This window comes from Marmota flaviventris, chromosome 9, assembly GCF_047511675.1.
Source record: "Marmota flaviventris isolate mMarFla1 chromosome 9, mMarFla1.hap1, whole genome shotgun sequence".
Lineage (NCBI taxonomy): Eukaryota > Metazoa > Chordata > Mammalia > Rodentia > Sciuridae > Marmota > Marmota flaviventris.
The window spans coordinates 8,077,728-8,091,355 of record NC_092506.1 but is presented as its reverse complement, the minus strand read 5'-3'; the positions used below and the strand labels follow the sequence as shown (position 1 = coordinate 8,091,355).

Here is a 13,628-nt window from a genome sequence, read left to right as displayed (position 1 = left end):
GAGCACTTACTCTGGGTGTGTATTGTACAGATTCGGAACCCAGCAGGCTGGAGTCACTTGTCCAAGGTCACTCAAGGCACCCCTTGCTCTCCACTTATAGGATGGGATTCAGGCCTGTCCTGGCCACGTCTGTTCCTGCTGCGATGGACATGGCCTTTTTCATTCTCTCCAACTGTGACCCACCATTGACTCCATTGGACCCCTGGGTGGGAGGGCCAGTGGAACATGCATTCCCGTGCTCTGCTGGGCTGGGCTGGCCTTGGGTCGATTGGTCTGACATAGTGCAGGCTCAGGTAGGTGCTGGTGCCGTAATGGCCCAGGTGATGGGGTGGTGCCGGGTCTTCTCGTTTCCCCTGGTGTAGGACAGGTCTCATTAGTTCTAGATTAGTGTCTGATGGAATCCTCAAAGGACTCATGTAGGAAATGCCCCTGAACACAATGTGCCCTCATCAGAAGAAATGGCGGAACACACGGGAACATGTGTACGGTGTTGCCTGAGCAAACAACCCCTTGCCAACGCCAGTGAGGGGGGGACATCTTTACCCCTGGCAATGTCTGAGCCCTCTTTAGAAGGCAATGGGTCAGTGCGGTGTGGCCTGGGAGTTCTAGTCTGTGTGTGGCCTGGTTAGCATTAGGTGGGGGCTTTTCTGGTGGACAAGGGGTGGACAGGGTGGACAAGGGGTCCTAGGCCTGCCTAGTGCCTTCTTCCCTTGGAAGATCTACCTGGTTGGTCCTGCTAGTTCCCCACCTTCTCCTTTACAGGTGGACGAATGTCTTCTGGTGCCCAGAAATTTCTGACTTCACTGTTTTTCTTCTGGGGACGCACAGTCTGAGTGTGGCCGAGCAGTCCTATGGAGCCATCTTTGTGTCTTAGCGTCTCTGCGTGGAGCTTTTGGGAGGGCTGTTGGGGAGCCTCCTGGGGCTGGCTGGTGGGAAGCCTCCTGGGGGGGGGCTGGTGGGGAGCCTCCTGGGGCTGGCTGGTGGGGAGCCTCCTGAGGGGGCTGTTGGGGAGCCTCCTGGGGTGGGCTGTTGGGGAGCCTCCTGGGGCTGGTGGGGAGCCTCCTGAGGAGCTGTTGGGGAGCCCCCTGGGGGGGCTGGTGGGGAGCCTCCTGGGGTGGGCTGTTGGGGAGCCTCCTGGGGTGGGCTGTTGGGGAGCCTCCTGGGGCTGGCTGGTGGGGAGCCTCCTGGGGCTGGCTGGTGGGGTGCCTCTGGGGGGGCTGTTGGGGAGCCTCCTGTGGGGGCTGTTGGGGAGCCTCCTGAGGAGCTGTTGGGGAGCCCCCTGGGGGGGCTGGTGGGGAGCCTCCTGGGGTGGGCTGGTGGGGAGCCTCCTGGGGCTGGCTGTTGGGGAGCTTCCTGGGGGGGCTGTTGGGGAGCCTCCTGGGGTGGGGCTGTTGGGGAGCCTCCTGGGGCTGGCTGTTGGGGAGCCTCCTGGGGTGGGCTGTTGGGGAGCCTCCTGTGGGGGCTGTTGGGGAGCCTCCTGAGGAGCTGTTGGGGAGCCCCCTGGGGGGGCTGGTGGGGAGCCTCCTGGGGTGGGCTGTTGGGGAGCCTCCTGGGGCTGGCTGGTGGGGTGCCTCTGGGGGGGCTGTTGGGGAGCCTCCTGGGGTGGGGCTGTTGGGGAGCCTCCTGGGGTGAGCAGGGTTGGGAGGGGCAGGAATATGAGGCCTCACCCCAGGTGGAGCCTCCTGGAGGCTGGAGGCTGCTCTGTCTGAAGTGTGAGCTCAGGCAGGGCACCTGGCTCTGTGAGTTCGCTTTGTCATGTGTAGAAAGGGGACAAGAATTCCTACTTTGGATGCTGACAGGTATCATTTATTTTCCTGAACTTAAATTGCTGTTCAGTTAAATCCGACTCTGGGGAGGGGGCACTGATCCCAGTCATCTGGGGCTCTCCTCCCAAGTCCGCGGCCCCAGGCACAGCTCCCAGCTTGGGGACCATTCTAGACCATTCTCTGGTCTACATGGTCACCATGGAGATGCCCTTTGCCGTGCAGTTTCCTGGCTCCCATGGGGTCAGAGTCCCGCCTCTTTAGAGATACCATGGCTGGCTCCTCTTTGGGTTCGGTGGGTCAGGGACTTTGGGACCTCATTCCCCAGAGGCCCTAGGGACTCTGCCCTTCTCTGGCTCTGGGGACCTTTCCTTTCCTGTTGCAGAGCTACGCGCCTCTCCTCTCTCCTCCAGGACTCCAGCCGTCTCCCCACGCCTTTAGGTGTTTTTTTTTTTTTTTTAATGTTTTTTAGTTGTTCATGGACACAGTACCTTTATTTTATTTTACTGTTTCTGGTGCTGGGGATCGAACCCCGTCCCTCACGCATGCCAGGCAAGCGCTGTACCCCTGAGCCCCAGCCCCCGCCCAACTTCTTTGGGTTTTGACAGGAAGAGAGAAGTTCCAGGGAAACTTGAGCCCAATCGCAGCTGCCCCCGAGGGCGCCGGCTTCCTTCCTGGACCCAGGAACTGGAAACCCAGGAGGAAGCTCTTCTGACCTTCATTGGTGGCGGCGGAGCTGTCTGGCTCCCGGTGCTCAGCGCTGGTGGCTGCACACCTCAGCTCCAAAGGGAGCCAGGCTCCAGGTCAGGCCTGGGAAGGGAGGTCCAGGGCCCTTTCCTGCCACTTTTGATGTGCTGTTTCCTGCACCAGACACAAGCCTCCGTCACAGCCTGCGGGACTGTAGAGCTGCCCTGGGGCCACCTCCGGCTCCCAGGCTCCTCCCAGTGAGCAGCCTGGGAGCTGCCCTCTTCCTGCCGCAGGCTGGAGGCACTTACTGACCACCTCCCCTGAGCCCACCGTGGTCTGGGAACTTTCCCTGGGATTTCATTTCATCACCCAGTAGGCTCAAGTGACAGGGACCCTCGTGACACCCATTTCACAGGAAAGGAAGCCGAGGCTCAGGTCCGGGCTCACATTGCAGGTCACAGGGCTGGTTTCCGACCCTGAGCCGGGACTGACAGTCTGGTCTGGGAGCCTCAGGACCTTTTCCCAGCTGGTGGGGAAACGTGACCTTGGCCGGTGGATGAAGACCTTGGATTGTACTTTGATCACAGAGGTAACAGCTAGTTAAATCAGAGGTTTTAGAAAACAGAGAAGAAGAAAAACATGAAAGTCACCGTCTCCCCATCCAGAGATGGAACGTGGGTATTCTTAGCTGGTGGCTCTAGCAAGACACATTTCCGGGCCCCACCCCCAGAGTGTCTGAGTCAGCAGGTTGGGGGAGGCTAAGATTTACATTTCTCATGCATTTCTGGGGTGATGCTGCTGCTGCTGCTGGTTTGAGGACCCCACTTTGGGACCACTGCTTAAGTCAGGGTCCTCAGCCCCCGCACTGCTGAGGTTGGGGCCTGGTGTGGGGCTGTCCCGTGCCATTGAAGGTGTTCAACAGCACCCCTGATCTGCTGGGTGCCCGTGGCTTGCTCCTCCTCAGATGCAACAACCAAATGTCCCTGGGGGGAGGGGACTGTCCCCAGCAAGTTCCCCTGCTCTTCTTGTCTTCTATGTCCCTTGACATTCTCACAGAGAGACCCCCCAATTCATGCACCTATTTCCGTTTCCTCAAGAAGAATGTCAATCCACGCAGGTTTCTAACTTGCTCTTTCTCACCTGACAGCACATGGCCAATTAACTGGGCAATTAGCTCTGCTGGCAGCAAAAAGAAGCAGGCTTTCTGCACAGATGATGCGGGAAGCGTCTCAGTGCCCACCGCGTGGCTCTGGGCCGGGTGCGGTGGCGGAGGCGGCCTGTCAAAGCCACGGGCCTCAGCGCAGGTGCGGGAACCTCCCACTTGGGCGCCAGTGGCCTGTCTTATGAAGCTGTCTCTCTCCCCAAAGCTGCAGGCTCAGCTTGTCAGGAAAATGAGAAGTGTGGCAGGGGTGCTCAGGAACATGGGGCGGCTCTTGGCCTCCTGCCTCCAAGGGATCCAGAGATGGACCGGGGGACCCAGGGCTTGTGCAGACTGGGGAGGAAGTTCCTGTCTGCCCCCCCTTGCCTGCGATGGCACCAGGTGTGGCTCTTGCCACCAAGCTGAGCCGAAGGCCTGTGGACTGGTCACTGGGACTTTTAATGAGATGTGGGATTTTGCTGCCCCCGATGTCCCCTGAGGTCCTCCTGGCTGCCAGGCTCAGGGCTCATTTCTCCCAGAGCAGCCAAAAGCCATGGCCACTCACCCTCCAAGTGGGACCTGCTCTTAGGGTCACACGGGCACTGGGATTGACTGGGATTGTTGCTGGAAGCCGCAGGACACTGGCCGGGCAGGGCCATTGGGAATGGAGCTCCAGGGGGGTGCAGGGGCCCCACGCCCCTCCATGGCTGCCTTCCGACGGCTCCTCCTCCCATCCCTGCCGGGCAGCTGCCAAAGGGTCTGTGGCATTGACCGGCTCAGGTCTGGGCCCTGATTGGTCTCAACATCCAGGTCTCCCTCCTTCATTCCCTGGGGATTTTTCCAGCACGGAGAGGGTGCTCCTGCAGGTTTGCTGGAGCTGGCTCCAGAGTCCCCTGTGTGCATCTTTCTCCAGCTGAGCATGCTGGGAGCCTGGAACCAGCCACCAGGCTGACTGGCAGCTGGTGTGGGATCAGAGAATCTCACCACATGGATCGGCAGATGCTGCACGTCAGGGCTTTTCTCCCACCAGGGAGCTGGCTCTCCAGAGCACCACTGTCCCCTCCCACTAACCACGATTGGGAGCCTGACAGTCCAGCTGCTGCAGGCCACCCTGTGACCACAGAGGGCTGAGAGGCGGATGAAGTCAATGTCTTGCAAGACAGAGCAGGGAGATAGAAATAGCGGGGCTTTTGGTGACATTGATTATGACGCACCTCTGGGCTTTTTGGTTGCATTTTTTCCATTTTTTGAGAGTATCCTAAATGATACAACTTGGCAACTGGTGTGGGAGATCAGAGGCCAATACAAAAGTGGGTGGGACCTTCCATTCTCTTGCTACTGTGGAGCAATGGGGGCTTGTATTTGTCCACATGGATCTCTCCCTCCCCTGAATGGCTATTGTGCTCCTCATGTGGTCCTGACACATTCTTGAGCGGTAGGATGTATCAGTCAGCTATTGCCCAATGGTTCCGTGTAACAAATTATCTCACAACTCAGTAACTTAGAAGAATAATGATATATTCTATGATTTTGTGGCTTGGTTGGGGCTCAGTTGATCCAGGCAGGGCTGCAGGCTGCAGTGGCTTGGGCTGCTTTGTCTTTCACTGCAGGTCTGTGGCAGGGGCAGCTCAGCTCCATGTGTCTCTCACCCTCCTTGGACAAGTGGGTGAATTGAGACCCATTTCTCTTACAGCAATGATTGAGATACCAGTGAGTGAGGGGGAGGTGTGAGGCTTCTTGGGATTCAGAAAGTAGCCACTGGCTGGGTACCATCGGCCAAAGCCAATCCCATGGGCAACTTCAGAGTCAAGAGCAGGAAGTGACCCTTCACTCACAAGGAGGCGGTAGCAAGGGAGTGGATGCAGCAAGGGGTGGAGAACTGGCTGATGGCACAGTCCCCTGTCGACTGGCACAGTGCCTCTCTGCAGTGGCTGACTCACAGGGCAGGACCTTTCTTAATGACTCTGCAGAAAGCTGACACTGGTCAGGGGTCCAGGCAGCCCTAGTATAGTGTATTAGCCAGGGTTAGGGCTGGCATTTCCGTGTAGAGGGGTGGGGAGAGGAGAGGACACACTAAGGCAGTGCGGTGCATGCAGTAGGTGCCTACAGTAGGTGCTCAATAAAGGAACTTATATCATCTTCTATCCAAGAGTGTGGGAAGGAAATTTTCCCTGGGGAAGGCAAGGAGAAGCCTGGGGGTGGAGGCCTGGGGGCTTTGACACCCCATCTTTTAGGGAAGTGCTGGTTACCCAAGAGACAGCAGGTACTGTCCAAAAGAGCTGGAAACAAAAGGCCTCAAAAGGCCTCAAAAATATCAGTGGCCTCAAAATGTATTTCTTCAGTTTTTTTTTCCTAGAGCAAGTTCATCTGTTTTTAGCATTTGTTTCCATCTTGTTTTAGATACATCTTTTTTTTTTTTTAATATTTTTTAGGTTGTTGGTGGATCTTTTATTTATTTATTAATTTATATGTGTTGCTGAGACTCGAACCCAGTGCCTCCCACGTGCTAGGCAAACGCTCCACCACTGAGCCACAACCCCAGCCCTAGAAACATCTATTTTTAATAAATAGTAAGGATGAAAACTTGTATCGGGGTAGCAAAGATCCAGGATAGTATGCAAATCACACTAATCTACAGCGGGCAGCTTGGTGCAGTTGATGAACACTTGTGCCCGCGCAACCCACACCCGGGCCAAGACAGGGCACCTTGTTCCCCCAGGGAGGCCCTTGGGAACTTGTGTTCTGACTTTTTTTTTTTTTTTTTTTTTAGAACTGGTATACATTTTTAAATAACTTCATTTTATTTATTTATTTTATGTGGTGCTGAGGATTGAACCCAGTGCCTCACATGTGCTAGGTGGGCACTGTACCCCTGAGCCACAACCCCAGCCCCTATTCTTACTCCTATTGTCATTGTTGGTTCTTAGACATCATATACATTAAATCCCATCACATGTGCTCTTTCAGGTCTGGAGTTTTTTCTCCTGTATGTCTGTGAGCTTCATCCATATCACGTGTGTAGCAGTCATTCTGATTTTATTTCTTGACTCTGTGGTAGTGTGGGACAATTTCTTGGTTCTATAGTCATCCATTACATGAAAAGATCATCATTTATCTGCTCTACTGTTGATGGACATGGGGTTGTTTCTAGTTTGGGGCTATATTGAGTAGTGTGCTATGAACGTTCTCAAGTGTGTTTTTTGGTGGAGATACACATTCGTTTTGCTTGGGTATTTACCTAGGAGTGGAATGACTGGATCATAGGGTGGACCCATGTTTAGCTCTAATGGCTGGAGAGGGCCAAATGGCTTTCCAGAGTCATTATATATGATGGGATTCTCTCTCTCTCCCCTCTGCCCTTCCTCTCTTTTCCCCCCCTTCTCTCTCACTCAATTGAAACTTCAAAAATAATAGGGGAATTCACATTTTTTGGGGGGGAGGTACTGGGGATTGAACTCAGTGGCACTAGACTGGCATATCCCCAGGCCCTATTTTGATTTTATTTAGAGACATGGTCTTGCTGAGTTGCTTAGTGCCTCACTTTTGCTGTCTTTGTGGTGCTAGGGATTGAACCCAGGGTTGTGCATGCAAGGCCAGCACTCTACCAACTGAGCTATATCCCCAGCCCCTGAGGCTGGCTTTGAACTCGCGATCCTCCTGCTTCAGCCTCCTGAGCCTCTGGGATTACAGGCATGTGCCACCACGCCCAGCAGCTCATTCCCATTTGTTGTGACAAATGATGTATTTGGTTTTCTCCTTTCCATCTTATTTATGTTTACTTTGTATTGATTACGGTTCATTTGCAAGTAACAGAACTCAGGTTTAATCATAGAGAAATTTATACAAGAAGTTCAGTGCCTACAAAATTGTCAGAGAAGCTGGGGGAGCAGGTTTGGGCTGAGCTTTTGGAAGTGACTGTCCAAGCCACCCCACGGAGCTGACCCAAAAGGGAGCCACTATTTCTAGCACAACCAGGAAGTGGAGGACTCAGCTGCCACCTACCCCAGCAACTGGCCCAGGGCCACACCATCCCTGCTGGACACAGGGGTCAGTGTAGCTGCCCTGGCCAGGGGCTCTAGGACTGCACGTCCCAGTCATGGTTTGACCGGTGAAGGACGCTTAACGTTGGCCTCTGAACCTTATTTAAGCCTTTGATTCTCTCTTGCCATATCCAAGTTAAATATGAAAAATATTCCACCCCCGAGGTCTTACTTTCTGCTTCACCTCCCCAAGAAGAGAAGTCCAGACACTTTGACTTCCCCTTTGATGCTGGGGTGCCGCTCCCCGACAACCCCTGAGGCTCGCAGATGTAGTCAGAGCTGTTAGTTTCAGTCTCAGGATCTGATCGTAGAGTCTGAAGAATCCCTCCTAATTACACCATATCCCTCATGCGCAGTATTCTCCATTACAATGGAGCTGTAAATGAGCTTTGTCGCTGTAACCTCTCCTCTTCGCTGTCTTCCGTTCTTGTTCTTCGGAGACTTCTGTTCCAATTTGATCTTCAACTTGCAAGAGCGTTTTCTGGTCTGTTTCCCTCAGTTCCTCTTCTCGCTCTGCTGCCTTCTCTCCAGTCTGCAAATTGGTTTCCTCCCTTCTCACTTCCAGGGATGCAAATGAGAAGCTGCCTGTGTTGTGGCAGGGAGCTTTCTGGAAGCTCCCAAGGCTTGGTCTTCCTCCTGGAGTGCCACCAGGCAGGGCAGGCGGCCGGAGGCTGGCAGTGTCTGAGTCTCAACTCCCTGGGCCGAGCCCTTTCAGGCCTGGGATCCACATCTCTCTGCTACTCTAGTATTTCTTAAATGACCGCTTTTCCTTTAGGAAAGCGACTGCCCAGAGTGCAGGGCCCTAGGATGGGTCCCCAGCCCTTTGTCTTTTCAGGGGGCCCTTCCCTTCTTCCTGGTGTTTCGCTCTTCACTCTGAGCCCGCTCTCCCCTGTGACCTTCCAGAATGCAGCCTTCCTTCTCAGAGCGTCTTTCCTTTTTCTCAGGGAGGGCCTCCATGGAATTTTGAATTCTGGAAATTTGGTCTCTGTGTTTGAGTTTTTGCAAGCCTTCTTTTTGTGTGTCCCAGGTGTCCCCTGCAGGGCACAGGCCCTGTGTCATACAGGCCTCCTCCCCTCACCCTGAAAGCAGAGGTGGCCCTGGTCCCCCTGGGCTGCTGCTTTTCTCTGTCTTCCCAGAGGAAGTCGGTGTCAGAGTGCTTCAGCCTGCAGGGGACAGAAGACAAAGCCCACCTGGCCAGACTGGGACCCTCAGGAGGGTCTCAGGAGGGCAATTTGTACTCCCAGGTTTAACAGGAAGCAGAAAAACAGCAGAAATGCCATCCAGACTCCAGAGAGGGTCTGGCCCCCAGTACCCATCAGATGTGGCCACGTTGCTTGGTGGTCAAAGGAGCAACGAAAAGTAATTTTGCTAACAGAACAGGACCCAATCGAGGAGTGTGTCCTCTGTGTGGGACGAATAGACCAGAGGGGCTTTCTGGCAAGGCAGTGCCCAGTCGTGACTAAATTTGGCTCATTTTCTTTCTGGCACATAGCTGGACTACATTTCCCAGCTTCCCCTGCAGCTGGTGGGTCCTCCTGACCATGTGACCTGATTTGTCCCATCAGGTGAGAGCAGAAAACCGGTGCCTTTTACCTGACTCTCCTGTGTCTGGTAATCTGGGGTACTGTGTGAGGATGGCAGAGCTCCATGATGGAAGGGAGGCACTGTCTGCAAGAGAAATAATATGTTGGACTCCCAAGAAAAAGAGATAAACTTGTATTAGGCTATAGAGATTTGGGCATGTTTGTTACAGCAGCTAGCCTATGCTAACACAGAAGTCCTTTCCAGGAATTGCCTGGTTGTCCTGTCCACAGCTCATTTATTGAATTGCACAGTTTCCCCTGAGTACTTTGCAGGTAGGAATGATATCCAGAAATTGTCAGCATTCTGCTAGCAAGGAAGAAGGCAGGAGTTGAGCTGGGGTGGGCGACCACCAGCAGCTGTTCTATTAGTGGGAAAGTTTATGTATTTATTGGCTAATTCCACCTGCTCCCTTGGTTGCTTTTGTGTTCTTGGTTATCGGTCGTGTTTTTCATCTTCTGTTTAATGACTTATAAGGTCTTTTAATGTGTTGGGGATTGTAAAGTACAGCTGCCGTTATTGTTGTCTACCCAGCACCTGAATCCCCTTCCTGTTTGAGGCATAGTGGAAAATGTTAGGAGGTGGCTTTCCCAGCCTCCCTTGCAGCAAGGGTGCAGGCCCTCAAATGAGGAATGCCAATGAGCAGAGCCAGCGGGGACTGGCAGCCCTTCTGGAAAGCATGGAAGCCACGATAGGCAATCTGTGGCAGTGCCCAGCACCCAGCATGGAGGCGCAGGTGGGGTCTTTTCTGGACCAGATGTAGCACAGTTGCTGTCGCTGTCTGGGAGATCTGCAGGGGTTCTGCAGCCCTTCCTGAAAGTCGGCCTGGTACTCCATATCAATCTCTTTTCTGCTTAACCCATTATGTTCCACCATCCGACATATAGGACACCTTTAAAAGCCTATAGGACACCTGTAAAATTTCTCAATTTAAGTTTTTAAAGGTATCCTACATACAGGACAGTAGGACGGGCGGGGGGCGGTTTAAATCCACTAAGGTCAGTTTCTGTTCTCTTGCTTGCAGTAAAAAGTCTACTGTTAACTTTTTGTGTCATCTGTTACAAATCAGTTTTTCTTTCAACCTCTCTTTCTATATATAGCAACTTTCCTACAGAGAAGTTTTAGATTCTCATGTGGCCAAATATATCAACTGTTCTGTTATATCTGACTTTCGGGTCATGTTCAGAAAGGCCTTCTATAATCCAGGATTATAAGAATGTTCTCCTGTATATTAAATTAAACATTTTAAAGTTATTACTTGATTTAAATATTTATACTTAAATATCCTATTTAAACACATACAATCATCCCTCTCTATCTGTGGGGGAGTGATGGAGGGTATCTGCAGGAGGAGGGGTACAGAGACCCAAATCCACAGCTTTTTAAGTCCGTTATATTAAATGTCACGGTATTTGCACAAAAATTAGCACATTCTCTTGTATAGTTAAAACACATTCTCTTGTATAGGCTTGGTGTGGTGGCACATCTGTAATCCCAGTGGCTCAGGAGGCTGAGGTGGGAGGATGGCGAGTTCAAAGCCAGCCTCAGCAAAAGTGAGGCCTTAAGCAACTCAGTGAGACCCTGTCTCTAAATAAAATATAAAATAGGGCTGGGGATGTGGCTCTATGATTGAGTGCCCCTGCATTCCATCCCTGGTACCCCCCCTCCCAACCAAATCAGCTCTAGGTTCCTAATAATATCTAGTATAATGTAAATAGTTGTTACACTGTTGTGAGAAAAAGTCTGTTTATGTTCAAGTCAGATGCACCTGGGATAACAGGTTGCACCACAGCGTCCAGCTTAATGTCAGCTCTTTACAGAAGATGCCTGCTGATCCCTGCTCTCCATCCAACCACCAATTACAGGAAATACAGGGGACAGAGGAGCACGTCCAACAACGTCAAGGGGATGCAGCCAGCAAAATCCAGACTGCAGGAAACTAGGGAGCAGGCCAGCTGTCTCCTTGACACATAATCTGCAACAACCAATAAAAAAACCGAGGGGACCTACACACAACAAAAGAGCTGGCAGTGACAGGTGTCAGAAGTAGATGGTAAGAAAATAAAAACTCCTTTTCCCTGGTAACCAGTAAAGAGGTGCCTGAAACTCCAAACCAGGAACAGTGTAAACCATTTCATTTAAAAATGAAAAAAAAAATTTAAAAAAGAGAGAACATCTATTAAAAAGGTCATAGTGGCAGTGTTTGGATTTTTAAACTGCGTACAGTCCGCCCTCTGTGTCCACGGGTTCTGCACCCACGCATTTTACCAACCACAGATCAAAAATGCTCAGAAAAGCTGGGCGTGGCCATGCGGCAGTCATCCCAGCTACTCAGGAAGCTGAGGCAGGAGGATGGCAAGTTTAAGGCCAGCTGGGCAACTTAGTGAAACCTTGTCTCAAAATAAAACATTAAAAGGGCCGAGATTGTAGCTCAGTGCAGAGCTCCCCTGGATTCCATCTCAGTACTGAACAAAGAAAAAAATGTTCAAAAATATATTGCCCTGCGTGGTGGCCCCTGAGCTGCATCCTGCTGTGTTGGAATGGCTCTTCAGGAGCAATGCTGTGCTCTTCCATTTGGAGGCACTTCATGCCCAGTCTTTCTTGATTGCATTTTAACTTAAAGAGGCACAAAAGAGGTCAAAACCGAAAGAGCCGTTCACTCCTGGTCCCACCACATTTTGGGGAAGTGTATGAACTGGGAAGTGAGAACCAGCTGGGTGCAGCTTCCTGCAGACATGTTCTGGGAATATGCTGTAAGAGCTGGCGCCCACTAACCCCCCTCACAGCCTGAAGGACAGAGGGTCGGTTGCTGGCCCCCGGCCACTAGGGAGGCGGGCACACCTCCTTCCCTCTCTGAAATTTTCCTTACCCCTTTTCTTGGAATAACGTAGACACCAGACTCAAATGGATTTTAAGTGACTGTTTCTTAGAAGGTACAGGAACTTCCCGCTAAGAGTCAGGAGGGTGGAGAGATCGGACATCATGCATCCCCGGTGACCCCACCAGCCTCTCACGGTGGGCAGAGGCAGGCTTGGGAGAGACTCCAGGGGGCTCCCTGGAGCACCCCGGCCTCTCCGCCTTCCCGGTTCTCCTTTCATGTCCTTTGCTGCCCTGTATCTTGCTTGTACCGTGCCCAGTCCTCGCTTGTCATGCATCCTGCAGGACCAGCTGTCAGGCCCTCTAGACCCTTCCAGCGGCTTGCCCGGCGCCCGCTAGATGGCGCTGTCCGCGCTCTGTTCCTCCCTCCTGGCTGGGGCGGGGCCGGAGCTGTGCCGCGCGGGGCGGAGCCGACCCAGGGCCCCGGCGCCCGGCCCAGGAGGGCGTGGGAGCCGAGATCAGACGCGTCTTGTGCGCCTCAGACTCCACTGCCTCCTGTTTGACCGAGTCTTTAAGGAAGCGGGTGCCCCCAGCCCCACATCCCCACGAGGAGGCTTGTAAACCAGGTCATCAGGACCGGGCTCGGGGCTCCTAGACGACCACCCACCTCTAGCCTATCAGGGACGCCAGAGGTGGGACTGGGATTTGCAGGGTTCTCTTCAGGGGGAGGGGGAGGTGTCTGCGGTGCCCCCACCCTTTTGATGTCGAGATTTTGTCTCTGTAGCTTGGGGGACGCGCTGGATGGTGACTGACACGCACCAGAGACAGTGGAATGGTGATTGATTAGTGGATCAGCCCGAGGTAGCGGAGGAGACGGCTGTGGTTCGGGACATACGTGCCTCGTCTGGCAGCTGCTGTCACCGTCCTCACCACATCCCCCTTCCTGGTATCCTGTCCCCTCTCTGGAGAATTGCCTGAGGGTGACAGAGCTGCAGTGTCTTGCTAATTTGGGGGGACAACCCATAGCCCATGGTACAGAAGGTTTTCTCCTCACCTCAAGAGGGGTGAATCTAGGGTATGTTGATGTCCCAGAGCTTCTGTGGGTCTAGCCAGGGCTGCACTTACCCTGAGACCACGTCCTTACTGTCTCTGTCCATTTTCTGTTGCTAATAATACAGTTCCCCAGACTTGGTAAGCCATAGAGAAAAGAGGTTTTTTTTTTTTTTTTTTTTGGCTCATGGTTCTGGTCCAAGGTCAAGGGGCCTCATCTGATGATGGCCTTTTTGCTTGCAAAGTTCTGAAGTGGACAGAGCATCACATAGCAAGACCCGGGGAGTGTTTGAGAGCTAAAAGCCAAACTGGCTTTTATAGCAGATTCACTCTTGAGATAACCCATTAACCCATGAGTCCATTAATCACACGAAGGGATTAATTCTCACCTCTTAAGGGTCCCACCTCTTAATAGCTCATAATGGGGATTAAATTTCAGCATGAGTTCTGGAAGGGGCAAGCCATATATCAATCGTAGTATTTCCTGAACCCTCTCCTTTCCCTGCTCTGCTCTGTGGCCCCTCCCTTGTCAGGACCACACCCCCTCTAGTA

The 13,628-nt window shown here is 52.8% G+C and overlaps 1 long non-coding RNA gene across 1 annotated transcript; it reads left to right on the top strand.

Annotated features, from left to right (window-relative positions):
* The first annotated feature begins 2,865 nt into the window (after positions 1 to 2,865).
* LOC139707051 (uncharacterized) lies at positions 2,866 to 13,206 on the top strand. The gene is made up of 3 exons (XR_011708656.1): positions 2,866 to 3,039; positions 11,075 to 11,262; positions 12,811 to 13,206. It is a non-coding gene; the product is annotated as an uncharacterized lncRNA (long non-coding RNA).
* Positions 13,207 to 13,628: the final 422 nt, after the last annotated feature.